This window comes from Miscanthus floridulus, chromosome 6 (assembly GCF_019320115.1).
Source record: "Miscanthus floridulus cultivar M001 chromosome 6, ASM1932011v1, whole genome shotgun sequence".
NCBI classification, from domain to species: domain Eukaryota; kingdom Viridiplantae; phylum Streptophyta; class Magnoliopsida; order Poales; family Poaceae; genus Miscanthus; species Miscanthus floridulus.
The window spans coordinates 117,815,571-117,836,101 of record NC_089585.1 but is presented as its reverse complement, the minus strand read 5'-3'; the positions used below and the strand labels follow the sequence as shown (position 1 = coordinate 117,836,101).

Genomic DNA, 20,531 nt, shown 5'->3' with positions numbered 1-20,531 from the left:
CAAATTTCGCAAGGTGCAAAAAGCTGCCTCACACTCCTATGTCCAAACGAACTTATGATCCTTCTGTAGCAAACTTGTCATTGGCTTGGCAATCTTCAAGAAGTCCGGTATAAAACGACGATAGTAACCAGCTAATCCAAGAAAACTTCGAACCTCATGAACTGTGCTTGGTGCCTTCTAATCTATAACCTCTTGTACCTTACTAGGATCCACTGAGATTCCATTCTCAGATAACACATGACCAAGAAAAGGAATTGTCTTCAGCCAGAACTCACATTTACTAAACTTAGCATACAGCTGGTGATCTCTGAGTCTAGTCAAGACAATTCTTAGATGCTCTGTATGATCCTGTTCGTTCTCTAAGTATACTAGAATGTCATCAATGAACACAATCACGAACTTATCCAACTCCGGCATAAAGACTGAATTCATCAGATACATAAAGTATGCAAGAGTATTTGTCAAACCAAAGGACATGACAAGATACTCGTACAAGCCATATCTAGTAGAGAACGCGGTCTTGGGTATATCTTGTGGTCTAATCTTAATCTGATGGTATCCTGATCTCAAATCTATCTTGGAGAACACCTTGGCTTTTGACAATGGATCAAACAAGATATCAATCCGAGGTAGAGGATACTTGAAATGTACCTTCTCCAATAGGTTCCTTGAGAGAAATGCTTCTTCCTCCAACATCAATTACTACTCCCATCTTATTCATCCAGTTCATTCCCATAATCACATCTAGAACTAGCCCTAGCATAACTATCAAGTTAAGCTTATACTGCCTGTTTGCTATACTCAGGGTTACCCCTAGATTATTTGATTAGTTAACAGATCAGCCCCAACTAAACTTATCCGATAAGCACATTCCAATTCAACTATCTTTTGCTCATATTTTCTTGCAAATGCTTGACTTATGAATGAATGAGATGATCCAGAATCAAACAAAACGACTGCAGGATGATTGTTGATAGAAAACATACCGGCTATCATGGGCTCTCCTTCTGGGATGTCATCAATGGTGGTGTGTTGCACACGAGCTTGGTACTAATTCTGCTGCTTCTTGGGATATGGGCAAAACTTTGCAAAGTGCCCAGGTTGATTGCAGTTGAAACACAGTCCTCTTACTTGAGTAGCAGCTCCAGATGAACTGCCTTGTCTAGTCTTGGCTTGTGGCACCACCATCTTGAATGGCTTCTGATTCCTCTAAGGTTGCTAGGCATTTTGATTCCTCTGCTGGGGTGGCCTAAACCTTGCACCAGGGGCAGGCGGACGATACACAGAACGATTTGCCATTAGGGCCCTTGGCTAGGACAGACCTAACTCAAAAGCCCTCTTGCAAGTCTTGGATGTAGCATATGCATTGTTGTTCTTTTCTTGCTTTAAGCAGTCACTAACAAAGTCATTAAAACCAGTTCTCGTGTTGGTACCCACGTGCTTCATCATCTTGGGATTCAGACCTCTCTTGAAACTAGCGATCTTTTTGGCATCAGTATTCACCATGTCAGAGGCATAGCGACTTAGATTGTTGAATGCATGTAGATACTGTGTCATAGTCTTGGTGCCTTGATTCAGTGCTAGAAATTCTCCAAACTTTATTTTTGTCAAACCAGGTGGAATGTAAACTCCACGAAAAGCCTCAGTGAATTCCCTCCAAGTAATATGAGCATTGGGAGGAAAAGTGATGCGGTGGTGCTTCCACCACATTCCTGCAGGGCCTTGTAGCTGATGAGCTGCATACTCAGTCTTCAACACTTCTGTCATCCTTAGAACATGAAACTTATCTTCCATGGTGTTTATCCACTCTTCTACATCCAATGGCTCTACCGCTTCTTTGAAAATTGGTGGTCTAGTGTCCATAAAGTCCTTGAAACTACTATACTGATTCACTTCATGTCCACCTGGGTTTAACCCACGGCGGGTGTTGTCAGTAATGTGGCATAATGCAGCCTCCATGTTCTGCTGCATGCCCTCCATGTTGCATTGACTTCCAAGGAAGTATGCGAAGAACTGTTCCACGGTGTATGGTGGAGGAGGAGGTGGTGGTGGATCACGGTTCTCATTCCTAGGGGCACTGCCACCTGCCTCAGTAGCGTCATACACGGTACGGTGAGTGTTCGGCATCTACATATTTCAGCATCAGTAATTATTAGGCGATGCTGTAGAAATTGCAGGTGAATGAAAAATTATGCCGTACTGAATTCACTGGAGAGAATAAATTCATATAATAAAATAGGGGCACAATAAGTCATTCCAATTAACACAACATCACTAATTAGATTACTTAAGCGCACACATCACATCCATTACAACCAAATTGCCAGCATACATACACTGGACTTTTGACGTTCAGATATCGCCACAAACACATCCAAGTTTTCCAACATTACATCAAGGTCTTAGTCTTTCTACTCATTATTACATGCCAGACATGCCAACCATGCAAAAGGTCATCGCAAACGGAACCCTAGTAGCTAGCGCAACAACTACTAGCCTACTCATCATGGTCGCTGTCTAAGTCGGAGATGTCGACATTGTCACTATCCACATCATCGTTGTCATCATCAGCTGGTGCCTCAGGCTCTTTGGGATCCTCGTCCTCATCTAGATCCATCTCTGCTGCTCTAGGAGGAACGTAAGGGTGGAGCTGGTTATTTAGCTGATGAACCTCCTCATGTAGGTTGTCGTTGTACTCTTCTGCATTGGCTAGCTGCTACTCTAGCTTAACCTGTCGAGCTCTCAGAACATCTTCTGCAGATCAGGCTTCATTCCTCTAGTGGAGCACATGGATCAACATGCGCTCAACATTCCTGTTGGTGGTGGTCAGACGCTCAACCTGCTCTCTCAGTGCACGTACGTCTCCCTCATAGAATCCAGTCCTCTGGGTCACCTGATCCCTCTGACGAGTCAACTGAGCCATCTCTACATTGAGTCTCTCAATCTCGGCATTGTGATCCCTCAGTATCCTAAAGGCTGCCCTATCAGCTGCTTCTTCAGTGATCCTACTAGTTGACTCATAACGCCAACCAGTCCACTCAGAACCATCACCTTAGGGATGAATAACGGCCTCTACAGTAACCAAGAGACCTTCCCCCAATTGCTCATTTGTCCAGAAATAGCGGGGCTCCATTCCATCAGGATAGCCTACATAGCTGAGCACTCTCCACAAGAGTGTAGGCATCCCAAACTCTCCAAGAAACGTGGCGGGGAGCTCTGCCTCCGGTGGACTTGTGAGCGGTCTGCTTTGTGCGTGCCATCTATAGCAATTTTTTTTGTTTTTTTTATTTTTACCCACGTGAGAACAAGGTTAAGTTGTCATTGTATCAAAATGAGATAATCAACTTATAAGGGGAGGAACAATGCCATGAATGATATGTAACAACATGATGCATGCACGTTCCGTACGTTCTCACAAACTTAGGAAAAATAACAATGGCTAGCGGCATAGACGGTGGCATACAACGGTCTCTCATAAACATAGCTAATACATACTACACGATAGCGCTGTTATGTACCTGCAAAAGATCCACTTCAGCCCAAACCCTGACAGTATGAAAAATATGCACGAAAGCAGTAAAGTAATCTACTCGCTCTACACGCATCCCCAGATACGCGTACAATGGTAGCAACTACCCGAACCATCGTCCTATCGACGGCATCATCACCACAGGATAGAATTCCCCACACATTGGATACCTTCATACAAACACACGTATGGCATGTAAATAATCCGGCATCATATAAGCACTTCCCTAGATCGGCAGTGTATCCGATCATGCTCTCACAACTCTCACTTACCGAAGCGTAGAGGCAATGGATCCATACATTACCACTCAAGTGAATGGCACTCATATAATAGCACGCTGTATGAGCAACGAAATAGAAATATGATGCAAAGACCCCAAAGTCAGTACTTAAATAAGCCACCTAGAGTCCTTAACTGGGCATACAGGATATGACCACTGGCACACTATTAAGTTTTAAAACTCAGTTTTAAACACAATTTTGGTTTTAAATACACATAGGAACAGTAACCTGCTAAACCTTGCTCTGATACCAGCTGTAATAGAACTGACCAATTATACAAGATTAAGTAAGGAAATCTTCCGCTGAAGCAGATAATTTAGCAAACTTAAGCCAGTATAACCTGGTAGTCCGTGAAACCATGAAGGATTTCAAATCAATCAACATACAAACCAAGATCGTACAAGTTTAGCAATTACCGTCACATGTTACATAAAGTTCACAATGATAGTTGGATACATCAGAGTTTAGAACATAAAGTTATTACAACCCAAGTTCAAACTGAAATAGCGGAAGAAAATAGTTTTAAAGCCACACACACACACTTTTTGTTCAGATACAGTGCCAGTAGGTAGTCATCTCCAACAAAAGCATCAGATGAGAGATACAGAGTGACCATTGCCCTTGGTCCTAGTTGTCGCCCATCATCGGATACAGGCAGTTAATGCAATAGCTGTAGTACATTTGACCATCTGCAACAACAATGGGAACAACGCCCTGAGCACGAGAAGGTACTCAGCTAGACTTATCTGTCTTAAACCAAAATAAAGTGACACCAAGGATTATGCAAGGTTTTCTTTAGTGGGCTAGCTGACTCATTTGTGAAAAGCATCTTTATTATGACCTATCCACCTAGGTAAGCACCTATACTATAGCAATCACTTGATTAACCAATAACATCCAGTTACCAACTTAGATTTAGCAAATCCCATAACATCTAGATAACCATTAGTGTTCCATCATAATTACTACGATGCTGTAGCTCGAGTCAAGTGCTCACTATCTAGGAGCGATGGCAATTCGAATCGATTCCTAACTAGCTGGTGATTTATTCCTCACACAAACCACACTCACCGATCAAGTGAGCTACAGATCACTAATGACACTTTCCAAGTAGCCGTAGGGTAACAGTCATGGACCGCACTACCCAGGGACCACCCGATAGCTAGGACGCACCTTGGGCTCACTCTTCACGTCCCTGTCATACCCTCTTCAGCACCAGTCTACCAATCCGAGTTTATCCTGGCTCGAATAGTGTCACTAGCTTTGCGGTCGAAAGGTACTTTATTCGGCCAGCTAAATGTGAGGCATATGTTCAACATGATAAGAGGGATGAGCAATGATCGGTCCTTAATCAACACAGACGGAAAACTAATAGCACCCAGAACCCTGTCTGGTTGCCTCCAACTTTTTTGTCTGGTCTCCAATTATCCATCACACATGGTTAATTTCAGGATATCATTCTTTCCATAGCTAAATTCTTCCAGTAACCACCTATAAATGTAGGTGACCAGAAATCACCGATCGCTACCGGTCTAAGCAAGGCTAAGCAGTTATTCGATCCCAACCTAACAGGGTAAACAGGTAATAAGGTAGGCAAGGATAGTAATAAATGCATCAACGGTTTCAATCAACTCCTACAACTTAATGCAATAATATATAAACTCATATATAGAAAGAATTGCTTTTATAAAGTAGGAGACTTAGAATGCTCTGGGGCTTGCCTCGTTTGAACAAACTAGGTTGATGATCCATGCACTCGGGCAAGTCCTCACCTTGCTCCTCTTCCTTTGGCACCTCCTGTGCCTGGATTTCTTGTGGATCTGTCCTGATCTGCTCTTCCTGAACTGCTACTAGCAACTCCTCCTACAATCCTATATGATGCAGATGTATAAGTGCTCATACATAGGTGCATCGGAGAGATGACATGTAATGATCATGATGCATGGAATGTAGATGAACATGTTTAACTTTATTGGACATAGTAGAAGTAAAGCTCTTCTACAAGGTAGCCAACATCATCTAAGAATATGTACTACTATACTACTACTACAACCACTGTACTAACATGCCAAGTCACCATAGCAAGCTAAGATGCTTCAAAGATACACTAAAGCAAACATTATTAACTAAACATGCATTAAAGAAGATTATTTTATTTCATTTTAAACTAGGGCTACAACAGCAACATATATTTCTGGTGCTCATAAAAATCTGAGAAAAGTACAGTAGCATAGTACTACTCTAAGTAGACTACCATAAAATTTTCATGGCATTTGGATAAGTAAAATAGCCTACACAAAAATGACAAGCTATGGCATAAATATGAGCATGAAAATACTTGGTATTATGAAAAGTATCAAACAACATATTTAATATTTTCCTATGTTCTACACAGTAAACAATCACTGCACAAAAATTATCATACACATGTTTTATACAATTTTTGCTCTTTGTTAAAATAACAAAAATCATCAATTAAAGGCGCTTGAACTACACATCAATATTTCTCTACAGAACATGTGTGACATATATTTTTCCTACAAAGTACATCACTAAAGGAGATTAACAAAACTAGAACCATATTTTTCTGATAATTATTCTATTTACTAGACATTTTCTAAGTTAACAACAAATACAAGAATTAAATAAAACCCTATACAAAAGTATCACAAAACTGACATGCAACATTTTTATATTGTAGATCTACTTCTAAGAAACCCAACAAAATTGCTCACTTGATTTAGAGCTAAAATGAGCAAACTATGGATTTTTGAAGCCTTTACAAGCATTTTCTAGAAATCTTTTTCTTTTAAAACGAAAATCCAGCCGATGAAAACGCTGGGTGCACCCGGTGCAGTGCACCCAGGTCTGCGCCTGAGGCACTGACGAGCGGGCCCCCGCGGGTTAGCTGGCCCCACCTGCCAGCCACACGTTGTAGGGCAGGCGCCGCTGACTGGCATGAACTCGCCATCGGCGAGGTGGCCGGCGACGAGGTCACCACCATCATGACCACCGTGCCAAGGCGGACATGGTAGTGCAAGCGGTAGGGCCGGAGGAGCTCGAAATTGAGTTCACCGGCGGCCATGGCGACGCGGTGGCATGGCTCGTCGGCGGTATGCCAACTCCGGCCATGGCGAGGCCCGGTGAGGTGCGCATGAGCAAGACGAGGTCACGGCGGACCTGAAGCGCGAGAAAGGGACGAGGTCAGGGCACACGCGGGGGCCACCGAACGCCACCTGGTCGTCGCTGCCGTACGCCGACGGCCACGCGGAGACCACGGCCTGACGCCGGTCGGGCACGGCGTGCGCGTGGGCGGGCGGGCGGGCGGGCGAGCGCGGAGGCAGGCCGGGCCGGCCTATGCTGCTGGGCCGAAAAGGAGGCGGCGGCCTATTAAGTGAAAATGTGATTTTTCCTTTTTATTTTCTTCTCCAAATTCATTCAAATGAAATTTTGAACCTTTTCAAAGCAGTTTCAAAAGTTGGACCCAAAATAAAAGTTGCTCAGAAAAATATACTCTACAACTTTGCCAAAAAGAGTAAGGCCAAAATCTAGTTAGATTTTGAACTATAGATTTAAAGTTAATTTAAATCAAAAACCCTATTTTTAGAAGATTATTTTTAAAAGCAAAATTTGAGAAAACTTTGAATATACACCTTGTTCCAAATTGCATCCTAATTACTTCTAAGTGGTCTAAGTGATCAACCAAGGTACACACATGGCAAAATAAACATAGCATCCAATCTATTAAAACAAAACTATGCAACATACATGTTTCATTAGTATGTTCCAATTCTATATTTCATGTCATGCTTATGAATGCATAATAATGATTATGCTCATGATTTGCAAAATGTTAATGCATACTTAACACCGAGGTGTTACATCTAGCCCCCGAGGGAGGCTCAGTTCTGCAGAGGCAGAGCCAAGTCTTGTTCGAGCCCCGTAGTGGGCACCTCTACAGAGGTAGAGTCGAGTCTCCCTTATAGCGTTATCGTAACGCCGATCCCCCATTGATGGGCTCGGGGGGTTTCTTGAAAAATTAGAATAACTAAAGAACGCTTCTTTATTGTATTTCGAGAAACAATGTATACAATGCTTGGGAATTTAAGGGTAGAAGCGACGTAGCTGTTCTATGTTCTAAGCGTTGGTGAGGATTTCGCCCTTCTCGTTGGCTAGCTTGTAGGCTATCTCCAAGTCATCGTTGAGATCACTGGCCTTCCTAGACTTGACCATGATGTCGTCCACATAGGCCTCGATGGTTCACCTAATGTGCTCACTAAAGATCTGGGTCATGCACCGCTGGTATGTGGCCCCTGCATTTGAGAGGCCAAATGGCATAGTCACATAGCAGTACATGCTGAATGGGGTGATGAAAGAAGTCATGAGCTAGTCGAATTCTTTCATCTTGACTTGATGGTAACCGGAATACGCATCAAGGAAAGATAGGGTTTCACATCCCGTAGTGGAGACAATTTCTGAGTCACCAACGCTGGGCAACTCGGTGCATTGCTTGGAGAAGCATCGGATGAAGTCTCAGAGAGACTCGTCTGGCCTCTGGCAACAACTCTTGAGGTCCCAGGAGTTCCCGAGGCGCACGTATGTGCCCTAGAAATTCCCGACAAAGACCTTTACCAAGTCGCGCCAGTTGTTGATCTATAAGGGAGGAAGGTGTTCGAGCCAAGCCCACACCGAGTCTGACAGGAACAAGGGGAGGTTGCGGATAATGAGCAGGTCATTGTCCGTGCCGCCTAGCTGACAAGCTAGGCGATAATTAGCCAGCCATAGCTTGGGGTTGGTCTCGCCGCTATACTTTGCGAGGTTAGCCGGTTGCCAAAACTGGGCTAGGAAGTGGGCACCACGGATGTCCTTGCTGAAGACTCAAGGGCTAGGTGGCCTAGGAGAAGGACTACAGTCCTCCTCACTGTCTTAGCAACTGCCTCGATGCGAGTGGTAGCCTCGGGTAGGCCCATTGTTGTCATAGCGCCGTCACCTGCTGACCACATCTTGGTCGCCTTGTGCCTCGCGTCGGTCGCTGAGGCGGTCATGCACCGAGGGGGCCTTGTTGGCTTTCAGTGCCCGAGCAGGCTTGGGATGAACCGAGGCCTCTCTATCCTACCGAGGCGGTGCCACGGGTAGTTACGAGGCACCCCCATGCCATCGAGAGGCAGAACTTTCGGCCTACTATACTGCAGCGGTCTCGAGGAGGTCTCGGAGCTCACCGTGGACCCGTTGCCCCTCTAAGGTAGAGGGCTCGAGCATTGTCTAGAGTAGCATCACTGCTGCCGTGACGTTCTGGCTAGCGCGATTGAAGATAGGGGGTTGCTCACCCCCTTCGTCTTTGTTGATGCGGTGGTTGACGTTGTGAGCCCTCCACCAGGCTGCTCTGCCATCACCGCAACCCCGCTGTTCTTGCTCGAGAGTGTCTCAGAGCTACTATAGAAGGAGTCGGTCTTGTTTGACCTTGGCCTAAAGCTCATGAAGCTGCTCTAGGTCTAGGTGTCGAAGTTCCACGGGGGCAGGGTTCTTGTTCCATGTTGCCGGGAGCTCGACGCGTGGAGGTGTGGCGTCGCCTGCCCCCTCATGGGGCGGGGAGCGATTGCCTGCCCCTTCGTCCTCATCGCTCGCGCTCGACACCTCGAGCTCGACATTGAAGCACTCACGAGTGGGATCATAAGTGTCTTCATCATCGGAGTAGCCAAAGTAGTAGTCGCTCGCGGCTATGAAGCGGCGCATGGCTTTAGGGTCACAAAGCCCGAAGAAGTCCACTCCGACCCATGCCTCGTCCTCCTCCGAGGAGTCAGCATGGGTGTGGGTTAGGGTTGTGGCGATGAGGTCGAGGGCAAAATGTTGGTGGCGTCCTGGGGGCTCTGCGTGAGCGGAAGCATAGGCAGCGGCATTACCCAACTCGAAGGGATACGGGGATGGTGTCGTCACCGGGCTCCGCTCCGCCGGAGTTGACTCCTCAGGAGGTGGTAGGGCAAAGCTTGATGACAGGGCGTTGCTGCGTGCCACCAGCGTCTTTCCCTCACCTAGGCTTAAGCTAGACAGGTCCCTAGCTAGGGACTATGTACCAACAGCCAGGTATGGGATACCGGCGGAGCGCGGTGCGTTGCCCTGAGCTCACGCGGTGTCGGGGTGGTCCCGCCCACGTCGTGCCTAGCGAGCGCGATGAGAGCGGCAGCCTGGGCGCTGCCTGCGCCTGGGCTGCTGGTGCATGATGTCATCATCGGTCGATGGGGCTCTGGGTGGGAGGAGTACCATATCGTACTCATATCCTAGAGACATGAACTCTAGGCTCCCAAACCAGATCACCGTGCTGAGATGTAGTGGTCGCACGGGGTCTGCTATCCGGAACTTGTTGGGATGACTAAGCTAACATGCAGTATGGCCCCTACCTAGCGCGCCAACTGTTGGTGTTTTGGTCCGGCGGGTCCTCAACCGACTAGTGAAAGTGTACTTCATGCCCCTAATCCTGGATGGTGACGCAAAGAGACACAGGGTTTATACTGGTTTAGGCAATAGGTGCCCTACGTCCAGTCTGAGAGAGCGATCTTATATTCCTTGCACCGAGGTGCTTGTAGTAGGGGTTACAAGCTGAGCGAGAGAGGGAGCTAGTCCCAGGTCTCTGCATAGAGTGGTGTGGGTTGCTTGAGATGTTGATCTCTTGTAGTGAGGGAGCGTGTGTGTTATAGAGCATTGTGCATTGCTTGCACATGTGAGTCTCATCTCCCCCTAGAAGCGGCCCTGGTCACTCCCTTTTATAGTCAAAGGGAGGCCTAGGGGCGGTACATGTATTTGCTATGTGGCATTTTGTGAGTAGAGGTGGTATGTCTGAGCCCTGCAGCTCATCACTGTGGTGGCATGGTCGATGGAGCGGTCTTGTCCTCAGTGCACTAGAGCGACACGCTGGTCACGCCCGATCCTGTGCGACGTGGGAGCTCCTATGGTGGCATGCGCGCCTTCTTCTGTTGGAGGCGTGTTGGTCACTGTATGTTTGACTGGCGCGTAGTGTCGAGGCCGGGTTGATGCGATGGCGTGGGTACGCTGATTCCGAGGCTACAAGAGCTAGGCCCTGTGCATGACGTGGGAGCTCCTGCAGCCCGATGTAGGGCATGGCACGTACTACGGGTGACATGCTAGTCCCAGAGCGCTAACAACATAGAGAGCCAAGGTCCAGTTGATGCAGAGGCTAGACCGTTGTGGGGAGCTCAGCGGGTGCGAGTCTTGAGGCTATAGGAGCTCGAAAGCGGGTAGCCGAGGCTCAGAGGGAGCAGTTTGCCTTGCACATCATTTCTGAGGCTATAGGGACCCAGACGTGACTTTCCACACTACGCTGTCCTTGGAGTAGGGGTTAGGTAGCACAGTGCAACACAGGTGTCAACCATGGGCACAGTGCCGAGCACAGCGGCCGGTAACCCCTATCCCATCTTGTCCCAGACGGCATGGCGTTGATGTGACTCTTATCTCGTTGGCCACTCCACTATATCGTGCCGTCGTTTGGCCGATGTCGCGGGTGTGGTTAGACGCATTAGTTGGATGTGATGTCCCGTCAGAGAAGTTGGTCAAGGCGGTGGTGACAGGGTTGATGCCGAGCTAGCCTCAAGTGAGTTGGTAACTGGGTGCTCGTCCGAGGCCTCGTGGCGCGGGGCCTCGGGTGAGTAGAAGAATCGGCACCTCATCCGAGGCCTTATGGCGTGGGGCCTTAGGCGAGTTGGAAAACCGGTACCTCGTTCGAGGCCTCATGGTTTTGTTCTGGGCCGAGCCCGCTTCGGGTGAGCCCGGATATTGTTCGAGGTGGGCCGGGTGGTCCAGCTAGGCCTCAGATAAGGTGGGGTTTGCCGGTGGTTATCTCTTGGCTTTGATATTTACAATGTCTAAGTGATTTTTCAGTTCTTACTTAGGGGACCCCTTTTTATGGTACCCGACACATAGTCAATGTGGTTGGTCTTGGTGTAGCAATCAATGAGTGTCATCCCGAGGTGCATACTAGCAGGGATGGATTGGCGTACAGCATAACCGTGAATGGCCCTGCAGAATAGGGGTAGAAAGCCAGCTGACGTGCAGGACGTGAGTTGGGTGGCGAGCATGGCAGAATCCACAGCAATATCAGTGGTGAATGTAGCACTTTCATTTTGAAAATTAGTGTTCAATCATTGACTAATTAGGCTCAAAACGTTCGTCTCATGATTTCCAACCAAACTATGCAATTAATTTTTTTGTCTACATTTAATGCTCCATGCACGTATCGCAAGATTCGATGTGATGGCTACTATAGCACTTTTTGGGAAACTTTTTGGAAACTAAACACAGCCATAGCAAGCGAGCACAGTGAGGATGCCATCGAAGAATGTGCGTGTAGAATCGAGGCCAGAGGAGTGGCACAGTGATGCAAGCATGACGTTGAGGACGTAGAGGTTGCAGGTGGTGGAGGGTATTTGATCAAAGAGGCTTTTACACGTATGCCATTAAGAAAGTTTATAATTACATAGAAGCCATTAAAAAAGGTGACCGCACACAGGTGCCGCTAGTCTAAACTTCTTTGCCTTACAAGCCATTTCATTCTGGTTCTGTTTGTTTTTTGTCGTTTGGTGTGGGTCCGGGCAGCAAAATTGTCCATATTACCCACGACTGCGTCATATCCTGCCAACGGAACAAAGAAGATCAGCTAACCCGGCGAGAAAAATCTTACGCAGAAGCTGGATCCATTGAACAGATTCTAGATCCATTGAACAGATTAGCAATAGAGAACTAACGCAAGGAGAAGGAGAGCAATCATAGTAATTAATCAAGTATAATCACTGATTAGAAGTGGAGGAGACAAACACCTTGCGACTGTCGTTGCACTCGCCACACACCACGAACCTGAGCCCCCCGCACGCGTCGCAATTGCCGCGCTTGCCTCTAGCGCTAGGGAGCCTCGTCTTGCTGCCCGCGCACAGCGATGGCACTGGCAGCAGCGGGAGGAGGTGGCCCTCCTCATGGAGCGCGAGCACCTAGGTGGCGCCCCTCTACCCGGTCACGGCCGCGCATGAAGAGGCACGGCGGGACGACGCCCCTCTCCCTGGTCAGGGACCACAGCTGGTCCCAGAGGCCGCGGTCCATGGACATGTCCCGCTCCTGGAACGGCGCGCCTAGGTTCTCCAGAAGCACGCCGCACGCCTCGGAGCAGTCCTTGAACATGCACCGCACGCCGTGGAGCATCGTCGTGTACAGCACCACCACGGACTCCCCGCCTGGTGGGCACCGCGCGGGGAACCCTAGCTGCGGGTCAGGTTCGGGTAGCGCTGGCGTGGGCGACGCACAGCCGCCGCCATCCTAGTCATCCACCAGCTCCCACACGTCCAGCGGCTCTGCGGCCGAGGGCCGCCAGCGGTGGTGGGATTTGGTGGGCGTCTCTGGCTCCCACGCGTCAAAGAAGGACGCGTCATCGGATAGGGCATCGCTGCCACTGTGGTACTGGTGGACGGCGGGCTTCATCAGGGATAGCGGCGGGGAGCCCACCGCGGCGTCGGGCTCGGCCGCCTTGAGAAATGTTTTTGTGGGCAAAGGAAGGAGAGGGAGTGTTTTTGTGCGTCCAAGGGTAATATGGATAATTTCACTGGCCGGTCCCACACCAAACGGCGAAAAATAAACAGAACCAGGACGAAATGGCTTGTAAGGCAAAGAAGTTTAGATCGGTGGCACCTATGTGCGTGTAACACCTCGGTGTTATGCCTGCATTTAGGCACTACAAATCATACATATCATGCATCATCAAGCATCCTAATCATACATGCCTAATCATGTAAATAACAATTGAAACACTGCTTCGAAACATTTGAAACATGTTGTGAAACCTGAATGTTGCCTACCTTTGTTAGAATTGTTTTGCCCTGATTTTGCTTGCTAGGTTAGTAAAACATGTTTGGCTACTATTGTAAATCATCTAGGATTATTTAGTTCAATTTTTGGAGCAAGGTTTGTATTCAAATAAATTAAAAATTTAGCTTCAAAAATAAATTCCCAAAAATTAGGGTTTTGAGTTAAACATGGACTTTGATTTTTCAATTCAAAATCTAGAAAGAATTTGGCTTTGGTCATAAAAGCAAAGTTGTAGAGAATTAAATTCTAATCAACTTTCATTTTTGGTATATTTTCAAAAGATGTCATTTTCTTGCTCAAAATAATGTTTGAAAGTTGGCATTTAAAATTTCTTTGAAAATATAAATAGAAAAAGGCTTTTTCTCCTTCGCGGGCCGCCGCCTCGCTTCTGGCCCACGACCGAAGCCGGCCTAGCCAGCCTCCCGCGTGTGCCTCGCCTCGCTCAGCCTAGCCCAGCCCAGCGCTGCGCTGGCCTGCCTCCGCGCTTTCCTGCCCGCTGACGCGCTGCGCCGCGCGCCCGACCGTGGCAGAGCTTGCCCGCCGCGTGGCGGCCATGCGCCGTCGATGCCGCCACGTGTCGCAGCCGGCCTGCGCCCACACCCACGTGCCCGCCTATTCCTGCCGTAACCGGTGCGCTCGCTCGTGCACTCCTGTGCTGCTTCTCCTCTCCGCAAGCACCGCGCGCACTCGCTCTGCCTCTCGCCGCGCCACCGCACCCGCGGGTGAAATCCGCCGTGGCTCCTCCACCTCGGCCAGCAATCACGTGCCCATAGCTCTGCCTCGCTCTCCTTCAAGTCGTGCTCACGTTTGCGCCGACTGCCGAGCTCAGGTAGTGACGTCTCGCACCTCGCCATCGTCGGCCATGGCGCCGCTGTGCTCGGCCGCCATGGAAGGCCCCTTCCTCCTCTTCTCCAACCCCGCTTAGCTACCCTACCACATTCGCTAGCTTCTCGTGCATCGCATGCGCCCGCTATCTCACCCTGTCTTGGCCGGGAATGGCTGCCGGCCTTGTGGTCGAGCCGCGCCGCCGTGACGTCGCAGCGCTGGCGTGGCCTCTGCCTCAGCCGAGCCAGGCCGAAAGGCCGTGGGCCGACGCCCCGCCGGGCCATCTTCCCCCTTCCTTGCACTCGGGCTGCGCAGGCCAAATGTGGCCGTGGGCTGATTGAATCCAGCGGGCTGGCCCAGTAGCAGTAGGATAAATCGTTTTCAATTTATTCTTTATTATTTGAAAATAGAAATGGTTTGAAAAATGTTTGGATACTCAAAGTTACTCCAAATCTATTGAAATAAATTTTTCTAGGTTTCTTATCATCAGATCTACTTGGGAAAATTATTGCATGTCATTTTTGAAATACTTTTCTGTAGAACTTTATTTAATCATGAATATTGTTGATAACTTGAAAAATGTGTAGAAAAATCTATAGACTTCAGAAAAATATGATTCTAAGTCTGTTAATCTTCTTATGTAATGTACTTCCTAGGAAAAATATGTGTCATGCTTGTGCTGTAGAAAAATTTTGAGGTGTAGTTCAAGTGCCTTTAATGGCTGATTTTTGTTATTTTAGCTAGAGAGCAAACTTTGTATAAAACATGCATGTGCTAATTTTTGTACAGTCATTGTATGCTATGAAGAACCTTGGAAAAATACTAACTCTGTTGTTTGACACTTTTCGCAGTTCAAAGTATTTTTATATTCATAATCCTGCCATAGCTTGTTATTTTTGTGTAGGCTAATCCACTAATTCAAACACCATGAAAATCTGATGGTAGACTACTTAGGGTAGTAATGTGCTATGGTAATTTTCTAAGATTTTTCTAAGCAAGAAAAATAGAGGTTGCTATTCAAACCTATTATTAATTAGGGTTTAATTAAGTGTTGCTTTATGCGTGTTTAAGAAATTAGTAAAGCTTTGGTGTATCTTTGAAGTATTTAATAAGATGTGTTGACTAAACATATTAGTAGTAGAAGAGAATGCAGTAGATGACATGTGCTTGTAGTATATTTTCTTGGATGATGTTGACTACCTTGCATTTAAACATATTCATTGTATTCATCTCATCCGATGCACCGATTGCATAAGCACTTACGCACATTGCATCATACAGGATCACAAACTAAGAACCCAGTCGTCATACCTGAGGAGCCCGAGGAGCAGTTCGAGGTGTAGCCGCAGGAAGTGCCCGAAGCCGACGAGGAGGACGTTAAGGAACTTCCGGAGTGCCCCGATCACCGTCCGAGCTCCTTCGAGAGAGGCAAGCCCCGGAGCATTTTCTCCCGGTTTGCAATTATTTAATTAAATGTTTTTACTTTAATTGATGCATTACGTTTAGGAGTTGTTTGCAACCGTTGCTGCATTATACCTTGTCTACCTTTGTTATACTATATCCTTGTTACCCGGGTATCCGCAGTCGAGTCAATGCTTAGCTGGCTTAGACCGGTAGAAGTCGGGTGATTTCCTATCACCTGCGAGCTATAGGTGGTTACCTAGATCTGCTTGGATGACTATGAAGTCATGGTATAACTAAGTGTTAAATGAAGTTGAGATCGGACGGAGACTTGCAGAGTTTTGGATTGTAGTGCTTTCCGTCTGTGTCGATTAAGGACCGACCGTTGTTGGGCCTCGAGTCATGTTGAACACATGCCTTATATTTAGCTGGCCGGATAAAGTACCTTCCGACCGCGAAGCTGGGAGATTATTCGGGCCGAGTAGATTGCCCGCAACGCACTATACCAGAGCAGGTGTGGTAGGACACGGGGGCGAGATGATAAGACCAAAGTGCAGTCGGTCGGCCCCCAGGTACATGTAGTTCCTGGCAAACTCGAGATTCCTAGATAGTTAACTCGGTGATCAATATCTCACTTTAGCAGGTGAGTGAGGTTTGTGTAAGGAATAAATCACCAGCTGGTTAGGAATCGATTCGAATCGCCATCGCTCCTGGATAGTGAGCACTTGACTTGAGTTACTTCATCGTAGTAAATGTTTATGGAACACTTGGATAGTTATAGTGAATATGACAGTATGGAAGTTATTTAATGATCATTGGTTATCATTATCTGCTTAATCACATGTTTGCTCTAGTATAGGTGCAAATCTAGTCGACAGGTTAATAATAATTAACTTGACAATAATGCTTTTAGAAAGGTTCTTGAAATGCTAAAAATGCTTCTTTTGCAAATGAGTCAGCTACCCTACTATAAAGCCCTTCATAATCCTTGGTGTCACTTATTTTTGGTTATGTCGGGTAAGTCTAGCTGAGTACCTTCTCGTACTCAGGGTTTTATTCCCACTTGTTGCAGATGGGTAGATATATTACGGCTACTATATCAACTGCCTTTATCCTGTGATGGGTGATGCTTAGGACCATGGGCATGGTCATTCCTTACGTCTCGTCTGATGCTTTTATTGGAGATGATCATTCGCTGACACTGTATTTAAACTCCGTGTGAGTGTGTGTGTGGTTTGAACAAATGGCTTCCACTACTTTTATTCGAACTGGTTTTGTAATAACTATGTTGAAACTCTGATGTATCTAAGATTGCGAACTTTTATGTAATATGTGATGGTGACCACTAAACTTATTATGATCTTAGCTGGAATGGAAGTTGGTTTGAAATCCTTTATGATTTCACGGACTACCGGGTTATACGGGCTTAAGTTTGCTAAATTGTCTGCTCTGGCGGATGATTTTCTTACTTAATTTCGTATAATTGGTCGGTTCTGTTACAGTGCGGTCACCTTTTTTAATGGCTTCTATGCAATTATAAACTTTCTTAATGACATACATGTAAAAGCCTCTTGATCGAAACAGTTGGTGGGCAGCGGGCGGGGAGAGGAGCGAGTAAGAGCGAAGGAGCGAGGAGGCGACGTGAGGGTAGGCAAGGAGGTTGGACCTAAGTAGGTGGACGTGGAAATGGGAAAGGAGTGGAAGGAAAGAAGCGGCGGAGAGTGGCTTGAGGGTGAACGTGGCAGCGCGCTAGATGAAGTAGGATGGTTCCGAGGGGTGGAGCCAGAGGTGGAGGAGGGAATATAGGTGGAGTGCCGAGTACGGACAGGACACGTTGCGGAGGGCGTTGAGGATATCGCCGGCGGCGAGGTGATGGGGTAAGGGACATTGGGGGGCATAGCAGGGGTGCTACGCGGTGCTCACGTCGGCGCAGCCACGGCATGTTCGGATTGGAGTCAGGGCACGCGGGAACCATGGGGGTGGCCAGTGGCTCGGCCCAGTGCTCATCAGGTGGGACGGTAGGGCCGCGTGTGGGCCGCCTAGTCAACAAGGCCACATTGCTGTAGAAGAGAGGCCCGTTTAGTCCTCTTCTTCTAGATAATGATTTGTCAGTTACCTGTACCATTTCGGGCATGCGAGGAACACGAAGAAGTTGACCGCACCGATGAGGAAGTTGTCCAGGCGATTACCTCCGAAGCTTTTGATGACTAGGTAGCGTGCCCGTGCGTTGCTACGGGATAACTAATAATTTATACTAAAAACACATGGATCACACGATAAGATAACAATACTGTTAAATTAAATACCAACGTTAAAGTGATATTTAATCCAAAAAGCAAAGTTTATAAATTTAACACAGTCACGAAGTGCACGGCGTCGCAGGCTCACAAACTCTGGAGCTTTCAGCGATTGGGTCGAATCCAACCTAGAGCCTCAGAACCCTGCATCTTTTCCTGGACAGACTTCACTTCGGATGCGCCGGTAGCAATATCAATGATCTCCAGTCGATGGACCAAGTCGTATCGATCCCCATAGAATGGCTCAGACATTGTCGATGTTTTACCACCGATAGCCTGCCACGGGGGTACCCGGGGCAGTATGTTCGGGCTTCGGCGTATGCCGAACTCGATGGTTTACGCAAGAGACAGCCGATTTATCCTGGTTCAAGCCCTCGATCGTAGATCGAGTAATAACCTTACGTCCAGTCGGCCTTAGCCTTTGCGTTGGATTGATTATGATCTTCTCTGTTCTCCCTTTTGACAGGAGCATTGCCCTCCTTTATATAGTCAGGAGGCCAGAGTCCTAGTCTGTTTACAATGAGATTTACTAGTAGGATTACTTGATAGTTCTACTACTAAGATTTACATGGGAAGAATCCTAGTTGAACTAGATCTTCTCTCTCCCTTGCGGGGTATCCTGTGGGTCCCGTATCGACAAGCCCTCGAGCACTTCATGGTTGAGCTCTGAAAGTCTCGCTCTGCCCCTTCAAGTCTTGTTGAGTAGGGATAAGATGTCATCCGAGTGCTTTCTGGAGTGAAACCTTGTAGCGCTTCTTAGGATCTTTGAGTGGTGAGTGCTTTTCTGAAGAAAAAATACATCCATCTGGTTGTAGCCCCCGAGCCTCTTGCTATTTGGAACAAGGAGCTGGAGGATCTTGTCTTGAAGTTGTTCTGATTGTTCGTTGAAGTTTTATCAAAAAGAACTCGAATATGGCTCGTTCCGGGTTCTTTTTGTCATAATGTCTTGAAATGGTCTGTGTTGAGGAAGTCTTTTGGTGACATGCGCTTTTTTGAAGAAAAAGTGCACTCACTGAGTGTAGCCCCCGAGCCTCTTGCTATTTGGAACAAAAAGTTAGAGGGTCTTGATCCTTTACATTGTTTGAAAATTTGTGTTCTGAAGTAGTCCCCAAGACTTGGATTAAACCATCGTCCGAGTAGTCTCGCGGCATCCTTCCGAAGCGGCCTTTTAGTCTTGGATTAAACCATCATCCAAGTAGTTTTGCGGCATGCAGCCTCCGAGCTTATGTCCGGGTTCCTTTTTGGTGAAATTGCACTCACTGAGTGTACGAGCCTCATGCTTTTGGGTTTATCCCGCAGCTCCGCGCTTTCTCTGAGTTTTTCTCTTTAGAAAAGAAGTCGGATGAAGAGTCTTGATGTATCGTCATCGTTGTAGTCTTGAGTTTCTTGTATTCTTGGTCCTTTGTCTTTGGTTCCGAGCCTCCGGAATTAGTTGAAATGAAAACCGGGTTCCCTAGCTTAGTGTTGATTAGGCTATGGTGCTGGTCGAGCCTCCGAGCGTATATCCATGTTGTTTTGTTCAGGAAGAAATCGGATGCAAGGTCCTGGCATATTCTTTGATGGTCTGCTGTTGCCAGATGTAGTTGTATGGTGGTGGTTGAGTGTAAATGCCTTTTGTTCACGGGTTGTACTATGCTGGTATATTCTTCCGAATATGCCCGTCTTCGAGTACTGCTTCCTCTCTCCTGAGTCATCTATTATTGAGTCCTGTCTTTTCACTGTGTCCTTTGTTAGGCTTATTTCATTGGTACTCCTAGTCCATGTGCGCCGATCCTTTGGTCTATAAATACTGTCCCGGAGTGCTTGTTTTCATTCATTGGATATTCTGTTGAAACCTTGGTGGTCATGAACATGGTAGTTTGTGAAGTAGAGCAGCCTCCGGGCATGTTTTGTAGTTCCTGTGTGTCTTGTCGTAGCTGGAGGAAGTCTTGTGATAGGGATTAGAGGTAGGCTAATCTCGCGATAGCATTGTGCCAGGATGTACGTGGTGGTAGTTGGAGGAAGTCTTGTGATGTGGGCTTCGTTCCTTCATCTGGCAGTTCTGGGTTGATCCTCGTCGCCTGTCTTGAGACCGTCCGGTATAGATCAACACCATATCCAGCATCACATCGGTCTTGGGTAGACAGATGCCTACCGGCCTTCTATGCTCCATGTTGCCCTGCCGTGCTGTCGATTTCCGCCTTGGATGCACTGTGTCCGTCCTTTGAAGAAAATAGTGTAACTAATGGCGGTTTGTCCTTCTGAGTAGCAATTTGGGACACGTAGTCGTTCTAGAGCCTAGTCGTGTCCGTGTTCCTCTTTGCTACTTTGCTTTTCGTGGTGCCGAGTTCATTGAGT

The 20,531-nt window shown here is 47.3% G+C and overlaps 2 pseudogenes; both read right to left on the bottom strand.

Moving 5' to 3' along the window:
• The window catches only part of LOC136461089 (pentatricopeptide repeat-containing protein At1g50270-like), a 29,393-nt pseudogene extending 11,371 nt beyond the window's left edge, over positions 1-18,022 (bottom strand).
• Positions 12,606-13,287, bottom strand: LOC136457302 (uncharacterized protein At3g28850-like; annotated as a pseudogene).
• Positions 18,023-20,531: the final 2,509 nt, after the last annotated feature.